Here is a 12,729-nt window from a genome sequence, read left to right on the forward strand (position 1 = left end):
ATGTGAAAGAGGGAAGAACCATGGAACTGTAAGTGTTGCACACAACCTAATCAATATCAAGCTTCAACAGGTTAAACAAGCGAATGCACTACTAAAAGGTGTCTGTTAGTGATTAAAAACTATACATATATCTATATATAACTTGAGCCTCTACTTGTTTCATGCATGCTCATTATATTATAAATATATGTGTGACATGCCTGTCCGCTCTCGTTGCTCTTCTCACATGAGCCGGGACGGCGTTACTTCACCACCACAGCCCGGGGAAACACTGAGGAAGAGCTGCCGATGGCAGTGTCACGCAGCTTCGGCTCAGTCTGCGGTCCACAGGCGCAGCCCGGGGAAATGCTGAGGAAGAGCGGCCGATGGTAGCATCATGGCAACTTCGGCTCAGTCTGGGCTGAACACAGTCTCACGAGATTTGATGTCATCATCTCGCGAGATAGTCACTGTAGTTCACCGAGTTCCTCGGCTGCCAAGGAGCACTGCTGGTGCTCCCAGGATCCCCTTATTCCTGGAGAATCCGGGTGAAGAGAAAAGCCTCCTGGAGGGTTGCCACCAAATCCTGGAGAATCCAGGAAATCAGGGAGAGGTGGCAACCCTAGGTGTGTATGTAGCTGAAAGTTTGAGTCCTGGGTATGGCATTCTGAAAAATTTATATTTTAATCAGGTGAATATAACGAAAAGTGCACATATTCTGCATGTATGGTAGCCAATCAAATGAGCCTGCCTGCCACTGCCCCCAGTACATCGGTAGGACATCGACCATCATAGAGAAAGAGAGAGACTACTTTATGGGTACTCAGAAATCCCCTGGGTGCACCACTAGTGTGACTCCATCAATCATCCACCTGTCTATCTTCCCATTTCGTTTACCTCACGGACCCCAATTTTGTATTTGTGCCTCTCTCTTCCTCCATATGTGCTTCTTTCCCACCTCTTTCTCTGACGTCCTAGTGGATGCTGGGTACTCCGTAAGGACCATGGGGTATAGACGGGCTCCGCAGGAGACTGGGCACTCTTAAAAGAAAGATTAGGTACTATATCTGGTGTGCACTGGCTCCTCCCTCTATGCCCCTCCTCCAGACCTCAGTTAGAATCTGTGCCCGGCCAGAGCTGGATGCACCCTAGGGGCTCTCCTGAGCTTCCTAGAAAAGAAAGTATTTGTTAGGTTTTTTATTTTCAGTGAGATCTGCTGGCAACAGACTCACTGCTACGTGGGACTGAGGGGAGAGAAGCGAACCTACCTGCTTGCAGCTAGCTTGGGCTTCTAAGGCTACTGGACACCATTAGCTCCAGAGGGATCGAACACAGGCCCAGTCCTCGGTCGTCCGGTCCCGGAGCCGCGCCGCCGTCCCCCTTGCAGAGCCAGAAGAACGAAGAGAAGTTGAAAATCGGCGGCTGAAGACTCCGGTCTTCATTAAGGTGGCGCACAGCACTGCAGCTGTGCGCCATTGCTCCCTTAGCACACCACACACTCCGGTCACTGATGGGTGCAGGGCTCTGGGGGGGGGGGGGGGGGGCGCGGGCGCCCTGGGCAGCAATTAGATTACCTTACTTGGCGAAAAGCACATAATACAGTCTGATAAACTGTGTATGTGCATTAACCCCCGCCATTAAAGTACATAAAAGGACAGAAGCCCGCCGCTGAGGGGGCCGGGCCTTCTTCCTCAGCACACCGGCGCCATTTTCTCTTCACAGCTCAGCTGGAAGGAAGCTCCCCAGGCTCTCCCCTGCAGTATCCTGGTACACAAAGGGTAAAAAAGAGAGGGGGGGGCACATAAATTTAGGCGCAAAACTGTGTATATAAGCTGCTATAGGGGAAAAATCACTCAGTATAGTGTACATCCCTGTATTATATAGCGCTGTGGTGTGTGCTGGCATACTCTCTCTCTGTCTCTCCAGAGGGCCTGGTGGGGGAAAACTGTCTTCAAATAGAGCATCCCCTGTGTGTGTGGTGTGTCGGTACGCGTGTGTCGACATGTCTAAGGTAAAAGGCTCCTCTAAGGAGGTGATAGAGCGGATATGTGTGTGGGAGGGTGTCTCGGTCGACAACGCCGACACCTGTTTGGATATGTGTAAGTGCTGAGGTAAAATTATTGCACAAAAGGTTAGGGAACAGAAAGGAAATCTAGCCTGGTCTGTCCCTATGTCACAGAGTCCTTCAGAGTCTCTCTATGTTCACTATCCAAAATAACAAAGTATCGACACGGAGTTTAACTCCACTGTCGACTACGATAATGCAAAGTTACAGCCAAGAGGGCTAAAAGATATTCAATATATGATTATTGGAATAAAAGATGATTTGCATATCACTGATGACTCATCTGTCCCTGACACGTGAGTACACATGTTAAGGGGAAGAATGCTGAGGTAAATTTCCCTCCTCTCATGAGGAAAAAGAGCGGGAATCTCCAGACAAGAGACGGCAGCTTCCCACAAGAGAATTCTCAGGCTGTATCCTTTCCCCATTAGGGCCAGGATGTGTTGAGAATCTTCCCCTTGGGTGTCCTGTTTGCACTAGCTATTCTCAGGGATCCTGCAGATAGGGTGCACATTCTAGTATACTACCCAGACCGGCGATTGTGTCGGCATGGGTTTATAGCACTGTGGCAGCGTGGACAGGTACCTTATCAGCAGAGATTGAGACCCTAGTATGCATATAAATATTTTAAGATGCTGTCTTAAGTGATAGATATATAATTATAAAGCATGCCCAAAGGGACATGAGTATACTGGGTCCTAGAGACAAAAGCTATGTCGATTTCTGCTTGACGTGTCCTGTAGAATATACATTGGACAGATGATGCCGACTTAAGAGGCATATGGAAGGCTGAGGATTGTGTGGAGAAAGGTTCTCGGGCCTGGTCTCCACAGCTATAGCTGGTGATTCTGATATTTTGCCTTATATTCCTGCACAGCCTAGGAAAGCACGACATTATTAAATGCAGCTTTTCGAATAAAGAAACAAGAAAGTCTGAGGTGCGTCCTTTCTTGTCAGAGCCGGGGGCAGAGGAAAGAAGCTGTACAACACAGCTAGTCCCCAGGAACAGAAGTCCTCCCCGGCCTCTACAAAAATCCACCGCATGTCGCTGGGGCTCCACAGGCGGAGCTAGGCCCGGTGGGGACACGCCTTCGTAAGTTCAGCCACAAGTGGGTTCACTCCCTGTTAGATCCCTGGGCAATAGAAATTGTATCGCAGGGATACAGGCTGGACTGTGAGAAGATGCCCCCTCACCGAGTACCCGGCGGGCTTCCCCCCAAGAGAGGGAGCCAGTGTTAACTGCAATTCGTAAATTGTATCTTCAACAGGTGGTGGTCAAGGGTCCCCTCCTTCAACAAGAGGGTGTTATTATTCGACCATGTTATAATCCCGAAACCAGACGGTTCGGTTAGACCCATATTGTATTAAAATCCCTGAACATATACCTGAAAAGGTTCAGGTTCAAGATGGAATCGCTAAGAGCGGTCATTGCAAGCCTGAAATGAATCGGGACATAAGGGATGCATACCTTCGTGTCCCCATTTATCCACCTCATCAGGCGTACCTCAGAATTGCGGTACGGGATTGTCATTACCAATTTCACCAAGGTAATGGCGGATATGATGGTGCTCCTGCGGAAGCAAGGTGTCACTATTATCACATACTTGGATGATCTCCTCATAAAAGCGAGATCAAGAGAGCAGTTGCTGGACAGCGTATCACCTTCTCTGGAAGTGAAACGGCAACACGACTGGATTCTATATATTCCGAAGTCGCAGTTGGTTCCTACAGCTCATCTGCCTCGCCTAGGCATGATCCTAGACACAGACCAGAAGAGGGTTTATCTCCCGATAGAGAGAGCTCAGGAGCTCATGACACTGGTCAGGAATCCATTGAAAACCAAAACAGGTATCAGTGCATCACTGCACTCGAGTCCTAGGAAGGATGATGGCATCATACGAGGCCATCCCCTTCGGCTGGTTCCATGCAAGGACAATGGAACTTACTGGACAAGTGGTCCGGATCACATCTTCAGATGCATCGGTTAATCACCCTATCCCCCAGGGCCAGGGTGTCTCTCCTGTGGTGGCTGCGGAGTGCTCACCTTCTCGAGGGCCGCAGATTCGGCATTCAGGACTGGGTCCTGGTGACCACGGATGCAAGCCTCCGAGGGTGGGGGGCAGTTACACAGGGAAGAAAATTCCAAGGTTTGTGGTCAAGCCAACAGACTTGCCTTCACATCAATATCCTGGAACTAAGGGCCATATACAACGCCCTAAGTCAAGCGGAGTTCCTGCTTCGCGACCAACCGGTTCTGATCCAGTCAGACCGCAGGGGCTCATGTAAACCGCCAGGGCGGCACAAGGAGCAGGGTGGCGAGGGTAGAAGCCACCAGAATTCTTCGCTGGGCGGAGAATCAAGTAAGCGCGCTGTCAGTGTGTTCGTTCCGGGAGTGGACACGACCTCTACCCGGGAAAGTGGTGACTTCATCAGGAAGTCTTCACACAGTTTTGCAAATTGATGGAAACTGCCTCAGGTGGACTACATGGTGTCCCACCTCAGTAAAAAAGGTTTTACGCTGGGTCAAGGGACTCTCAGGCGATAGCTGTGGTCGCACTAGTAACACCGTGGGTGTTCCATTCGGTCTATATATTCCCTCCTCTTCCTCTCAGACCCAAGGGCTGAGAATTGTAATAAACGGAGGACAATATTCTTTGCTCCGGATTGGCCAAGAAGGACTCTGTACCCGGAACTGCAAGAAATGCTCTCAGAGGACCCATGGCCTCTGCCTTCTCAGTCAGGACATGTTGCAACAGGGACCCTGTCTGATCCAAGACTTACCGCGGCTGCGTTGGATGGCATGGCGGTTGAACGCCGGATCCCAGCGGAAAAGGGCGTTCCGGATGCAGTTATTCCTACGCTGATAAAGGCTAGGAAAGACGTGACAGCAAGACTTTTTCACTGTATATGGCGAAAATAGGTTGCTTGGTGTGTGGCCGGGAAGGCCCTACAGAGGAATTCCAGGGGGGTCGATTCCTGCACTTCCTACAGTCAGGAGTGACTATGGGCCTAAAATTAGGATCCATAAAGGCCAAGATTTCTGCCCTATCCCTTTTTCTCTCAAAAAGAACTGGCTTCACTGACTGAAGTTCGGACGTTGTACAGGGGTGCTGCATATTCAGCCCCTTTTGTGCCTCCAGTGGCACCTTGGGATCTTAACGTGTGTTGGATTCCTAAAATCCCACTGCTTTGAGCCACTTAAGACCATGGAGCTAAAATGTCTCACGTGGAAAGTGGTCATGCTTTTGGCCTTAGCTTGGACTAGGCGTGTGTCAGAATTGGCGGCTTTGTCATGTAAAAGCCCATATCTAATCTTCCATATGGAAAGGGCAGAATGGAGGACTCGTCCCCAATTTCTCCCTAAGGTGGTATCATCGTTTCATTTGAACCAACCTATTGTGGTGCCTGCGGATACTAGGGACTTGGAGGATTCCAAGTTGCTGGACGTAGTCCGGGCCCTGAAACTTTATGTTTCCAGGACGGCTAGAGTCAGAAAAACTGACTCGCTATTTATCCTGCATGCACCCAACAAGCTGGGTGCTCCTGCTTCAAAGCAGACTATTGCTCGCTGGATCTGTAGCACGATTCAGCTTGCACATTCTGCGGCTGGACTGCCGCATCCTAAATTAGTAAAAGCCCATTCTGCGGCTGCCCGAGGGGTCTCGGCTTTACAACTTTGCCGAGTTGCTACTTGTTCGGGTTCAAACACTTTTGCAAAATTCTACAAGTTTGATACCCTGGCTGAGGAGGACCTTGAGTTTGCTCATTCGGTGCTGCAGAGTCATCCGCACTCTCCCGCCCGTTTGGGAGCTTTGGTATAATCCCCATTGTCCTTACGGAGTACCCAGCATCCACTAGGACGTCAGAGAAAATAAGAATTTACTCACTGGTAATTCTATTTCTCATAGTCCGTAGTGGATGCTGGGAGCCCGTCCCAAGTGCGGACTCTCTGCAATACATGTATATAGTTATTGCTTAACTAAAGGGTTATTGTATGAGCCATCTGTTGAGAGAGGCTCAGTTATTGTTCATATTGTTAACTGGGTATAGTTATCACGAGTTGTACGGTGTGATAAGTGTGGCTGGTATGAGTCTTACCCTGGATTCCAAATCCTTTCCTAGTAATGTCAGCTCTTCCGGGCACAGTTTCCCTAACTGAGGTCTGGAGGAGGGGCATAGAGGGAGGAGCCAGTCCACACCAGATATAGTACCTAATCTTTCTTTTAAGAGTGCCCAGTCTCCTGCGGAGCCCGTCTATACCCCATGGTCCTTACGGAGTACCCAGCATCCACTACAGACTACGAGAAATAGAATTATCGGTGAGTAAATTCTTATTTTTATGTGTTTATGCATATTAGTATCTTGATGCAGGTCTCTCTGTGTCTGTACTCCTCTGTGTGTGTGTGTGTGTGTGTGTGTGTCTGCCTTTAATTTTGTATCAGCACCTTTGTCTGTCCCCCCTCCTCCCTTTGCCCCTTATCATAGCTATACCCACACCAACCAATTTTCCACTGTATCCCTCACAAACCACTTCTCATACCCTGCACTACTCTCCACCTACTTATTCTTCCTCCACTCTTCACCCCTTACCGCACACCTCCTATTCTGTTAAAGTTAATGGCAGCCATTCAGATGTAAGATGACCAAAGGCACAAATATGTCCAACACCACGTAATTAAATCTTGCAGATGGGCACAATTTTTTTTTTTTTTTGACTGAACTACTGAATAGGATACTATATATACATTATGGGTGCTATTCATTAAGCTGAGAAACCCAATACAAAATGCACTTATGGGTCACTGCCGCTCAGAGATTCCCCATTGGAAAGGCACGCTCTAAGACATGGGTGGGAATCCTTTGGCCCTCCAGCTGTTGTTGAACTACACATACCAGCATGCCTTGTTACAGTTTTGTTATTTGGCCATGCTAAAACTGTTACAGGTCATGCTGGGATGTGTAGTTCAATAACAGCTGGAGGGCCGACGGTTCCCCATGCCTGCTCTACCAGAGTATTTATCAAAGAGCAAAAAGGTATATTATTGATGTAGACAGATTAGGTGTGCATGTAAACAGTATATTGCCTGGGGACCTATGAAGCGGTAATCTGTATTGTTGGTTTTTTTGTGTTATGGATTCATTTATCAGAGCATAGTATTATGAAGTTTTGTGTGGAATGTTTCCTTTGATTTTTGTCAGAATCATAAACTCAGATCTGAATGAAAATTAATGTATTTTAGCATGAACCGTCGAAATAGCCAACTGGAAAAACTTTAGACTACACCACAAATCACTGGTGAATAGTGTAGCCATTATGCTTTTGTTTATTTTATATAAGCACTGATCACAGAATGAACCTACAATATAGAATTATTTGTTAATATCAATTTACTGTATATATAACTGTTCTGCACTGCTCCATTCTTGCCACTTGTAGCAAACAGACCCTTCACGTTATTAATAATGTTTTGGTAACTTGAAAAAAATGAAATAATAGACATAGACTCTGGACACACCATAAATAAGTGTTTTACTTTGAAAAGAACCTGTTGGCAGAAGTGTGAAAACTTTATCCTGTCTTATGAATGTATGCAGGTATTCTACTTTTACTTAATTATATCCAGAATTGTAAAGCCAGGAAAGGTGCTTGCAATTTACTTGAAATATAAACAATTCACTGAACACAATTATTTCAGTAAGGACTTTGGGCCTAATTCAGACCTGACTGCAGGAGCAAATTTGTTAGCCGTTGGGCAAAACCATGTGCACTGCAGGTGGGGGCAGATATAACATGTGCAGAGAGAGTTAGATTTGGGTGGGGTGTGTTCAAACTGAAATCTAAATTGCAGTGTAAAAATAAAGCAGCCAGTATTTACCCTGTACAGAAACGATATAACCCACCCAAATCTAACTCTCTGCAAATGTTATATCTGCCCCACCTGCAGTGCACATGGTTTTGCCCATTAGCTAACAAATTTGCTGCTGCGATTAGGTCTGAATTACGCCCTTTGTGTGGTAATTTGAAACCAGTGAGCCAGCAATTTTGTATTTATAAACCGCATATACCATTGGTTCTAAAACACGGTCCTCAAGGCACCCCAACAATCCATATTTTAGGTATATCCTTGCTTGTGCATAGAAGGTATAATCAACCTAGCTGAGGTACTAATTGTCTTGTGTGCTTAAGCATAGATATCCTTAAAACCTGGACTGTTGGGGTGCTATGAGGACGTTTGGGAACCACTGGCACACACTATGGCCCTCATTCCGAGTCGTTCGCTCGGTATTTTTCATCGCATCGCAATGAAAATCCGCTTAGTACGCATGCGCAATATTCGCACTGCGACTGCGCCAAGTAATTTAACAATGAAGATAGTATTTTTATTCACGGCTTTTTCATCGCTCCGGCGATCGTAATGTGATTGACAGGAAATGGGTGTTACTGGGCGGAAACACTGCGTTTTATGGGCGTGTGGTTGAAAACGCTACCGTTTCCGGAAAAAACGCAGGAGTGGCTGGAGAAACGGGGGAGTGTCTGAGCGAACGCTGGGTGTGTTTGTGACGTCAAACCAGGAACGACAAGCACTGAACTGATCGCACAGGCAGAGTAAGGTTGAAGTTACTCAGAAACTGCAAAGTAGTTTGTAATCGCAATATTGCGATTACATCGGTCGCAATTTTAAGAAGCTAAGATACACTCCCAGTAGGCGTAGGCTTAGCGTGTGTAACTCTGCTAAATTCGCCTTGCGACCGATCAACTCGGAATGAGGGCCTATATTTTAGTAACAATTCATACCCAGTAATCTACTTGTGGAAACACACAGTTACACTGGAGTTTTGACCTATTTATTTTTGTACAGTTTTTTTCATGCAGCTGTAACGTCAGGAGGCGTCTATAGTGATGGGATACTTAAAAAAATCCACTAAAGTTTATGCCTGTGAGAAGACGAGTGGATTTCAAGTGGACTGTGACATTATTTTTGTGGAGGGCAAATAAAACTAATATAAATAACCTTCAATTTATTTCTTCTAAGTTAATTAACATTGAATTGTAATTTTTAGATTGAATTGCAACTTTAGCAAATCTATGCTTTGTCAATGTTCAGTTCTGTGCATAATCTTGTCTCCTTTCTCTAGAACTGTTATTCCCACATCTAGCACATATTTACTATTTTTCATTAGTGAACAGTACACTGTTGTGTAGCCGAAGTAATGCAAAAGATGCGCATGGGTGCTTCATGGTTAAATCCATTGGATTTAGCTAATTTGTACGAATGTCCGTTTTTGTCCAGTGTTTGGGAGAAAATTGCCATTTGCCTGCATATAGTTACAGATTTCGTTCCAACTAGTTGGTTTGGAATGAAAGTCTTGTAAAATGTATGGGAGCAAATTACAATCAGCAATTTGCTCCCAAATACTGGAAAACTGTCAAAAACAAGTTGTTCAAATCAAACACATTTAACCAACTTGTCTGAATGACAGTTTTTGTCCATTTTCCAGGGATTGGGAGCAAATTGCAAATTGTCATTTGCTCCCATACATTTTACCACGTTTTCATTCGTTATACAGTATATCATCTCAGGCAGTGTAGGATATTTTAATATATATCTATACTAATATTATTTATGCTTTTTTTATAGTGACTATGGGGCAGATGTATTAAGCCTGGAGAAGGCATAAAGAAGTGATAAAGCGGTGATAAGTGCAAGGTGATAACGCACCAGCCAATCAGCTAACTGTAAATTTACATATGGTCTGATAACACACCTGCCAATCACCTTGCACTTATCACTGCTTTATCACTTCTTTATGCCTTCTCCAGGCTTAATACATCTGCCCCTAGATTCAGTAAAATCTATGAATGAATGAGTGCATACTTACACACGCTTTACACACACTTTAACCCAGAAGTACCACTATAAATATGGGTAACTTGGAGATTTAAACTACATCTGGCTAAAGTCCATGGATAAGGATGAAACGCGTTGCTAAAATTGCAAATCCTGCTGTAACTATTTAAAATATTTACCTACTATACAGTGGGAATATTCTCCATCTATTCCTTGGGCTATACTGGGGACATTCACTAAAGCCAGGAGGATTGCACAAAGGGACTCACCCTGCTTCTGTGCAGTACTACAGCCAAGTGTGTTGTGAGTTAGGAGTGGTTTATCGACATCCTACCTTTGTGCAGTTCATGATCCGGGCCTCCTAGCACCTATACAAACCAGCTGCTGGCTTTTCATCACGGAGCGGGTGTACCACTCCAGTTAGCTATAAAGCTAATACCAATCCAGATTCAATTATTGGGCAATGGACAATTGAGCCCGACAATATCATATAATCCTCACCGATTGTCGTGATCCCTGACTGCAGGGACCAAGGAGTGCCGATTTAAATCAAATTATATATTTCTCTGGCTGGGTCCACAGAATTATCCACAGGATAACATTGGGATATGGTTGAGCGACAGCGGAAATGGCACCAACACTGTCACGAGCTTTCTGGCCTCCCAGGATGCATCGGGGCTTCACCATATAATCCTGCCCACTGACTCAGTCAAATCAGTTTTTTGCTTGGTGCGGCAGGAAGCCGGACCATGGTCACAGGGCTGCTGTAGATAAAGCAGCCTGAAGCTTTTATTATTTTATTTTTATAGACTTACTATGGTTTTTTTGAGCGACTTTTCTTAACAGCGTCTTAAACACATACGGGAAAGAGTCGTTCCAACAACTCCCCACAGGGTCGCAACAATGCTCACCTTCGCGGTACAGTGCTGTCTCCACGGGCGTCTGTGTCTGATGTTCTAGCAGGTCCAGCAGACGAAACCAGGCTGTGGCCGGAGCATGGGGGGAAGGTAAGTCTATGGATTTCCTCTTACTAGGGGGGTCCGGACACAGCTACACTGTATTGGTGGAGACTACAGTGTGTTGATGTGCCGAACATCTCGAGTGCGACAGCGCTACGCTCTAGGGATCATAGGCGCCAGGACTAGGTAGAGGCCGTGATCCTTAGAGTTTAAGTCAACAGGGGGATTCAGACGCTCTCCTGGCCACCCCTCTTCCGAGTTCATGACCAGTTTCCGCGCGTCTCCCGTCCATGAACTAAAAGACCTCACTTCCGTCTCAGACGCTACCACGAGGGTACTCGGTCGCAGCTTAGACGCTGCGGTTGTGTACACTACAGATCCCGCCTAGACTGAGTCGCAGGCCTTAGCGTCTGCATACACGTAGAAGTCGCTGAGCGTCCGTGTCCGTCAGTGAGTGACTGTGTCCATTATCAGTTATCAGGAGCAGTAGTGTACATCAGTAGCGTCTGAATCCACTCAGCGTCTTACGAGCGCATTTGTTTGGATATGGAAGTGTGGTGAGTCTCCCTGTATCCCACTCTACGGAGGAAGGGTATACAGTACTAAAAATTCTCTCTACTTGTTAGTATGAATTGTTAATTTTTAGTACATATTGCATATGAGATCTGTATATTACTGTGTTTTCTGCATGTTATGTTTGAAAAAGAACCAGTTAAAACAGAAGTACAATTTTCCTACTTATTTGTAAGTTGTTATGGGGGTTGTATTCTCATATGACAATGTCTAATGCCTTAGCATGTGACTGACTGCTAGTATGTGTGCTGACTTTTTTATGTGGTCAGTCCTGTGCTGACCTTCAAATCAGGTGCACGGTTGTGGTCAGATTGATCTCACTTCTATATATCCATATATAGGTGATTTTCAGTCACAAATTGTGTAGTCATTAACAGATTATTACCATGTCTGTGAGCAGCAAAAGTGACGAGAATTTATCAGGCACTTCTACATCCCTAACATGCTTATCTTGTAAGACGGGGTTAATTGGTATGAACCAGCTGGTCACTTATGAGGGGTTGTGTGCGAACGGTTTTGCTTTTCAGCAAAGTAAGAAACAGGATTTGGTTCAACAATCAACAGAGCCACCATGGAATATGTTCGCAAAGACTTTGTCTTCAATAGCAAACAGGTTAACTCCGGTAGCACCACCTCAAGGGTTAGGTTACACTATTAACCCATACATGCAGCTCCCTTCCTACGGCTTGGTTCCAGTAGCCTCTACAAGTAACCAAGGGACAGGTAAGACTAAAACAGATGCGTCTATGTGGCAGACTACACAAGATGATACAACAGATGATGATGCAGTATATTCAAATACTCCGTAAGATGATCAGTCGCAGAGTTTTAGTTCAGAAGATGTAGCTGAACTTATTGACGCTGTGAAGGCTGTTCTCTCCTTGGAAGAGCCAGCTAAGACAGTGTCAAAATCTAAAGCACCTGTATTTAAACGCACAAAGACAGTTAAAACTGAATTCCCAGCGTCAGATGAGCTGACGGAAATGATGGAAGAGTCTTGGGCAACGCCCAGTAAAACGTATAAGATTCCGAAAAGATGGAATTCTTATTATCCATTTCCAGCTGTGGATTGTTCGAAAAGAGAAGTTCCTCCAAAAGTAGATGCACATGTGCTGCGACTTGTGCATAATTCTGCTTTACCACTGTCATCTACCTCACTAAATGATGTCACAGACAGAAGGGTAGACCGTTTCTTGAAAAATTTATTTTCTCTAGTAGGAGCAGTGGTAAGACCTGCTATGGCTTCGGCCTGGGTAGCGAAGGCAATGGGCGAATGGATAGAGGAACTAGAGAATGGCCTCTC

The sequence above is a fragment of the Pseudophryne corroboree genome, chromosome 4 (assembly GCF_028390025.1).
Source record: "Pseudophryne corroboree isolate aPseCor3 chromosome 4, aPseCor3.hap2, whole genome shotgun sequence".
Classification (NCBI taxonomy): Eukaryota; Metazoa; Chordata; class Amphibia; order Anura; family Myobatrachidae; genus Pseudophryne; species Pseudophryne corroboree.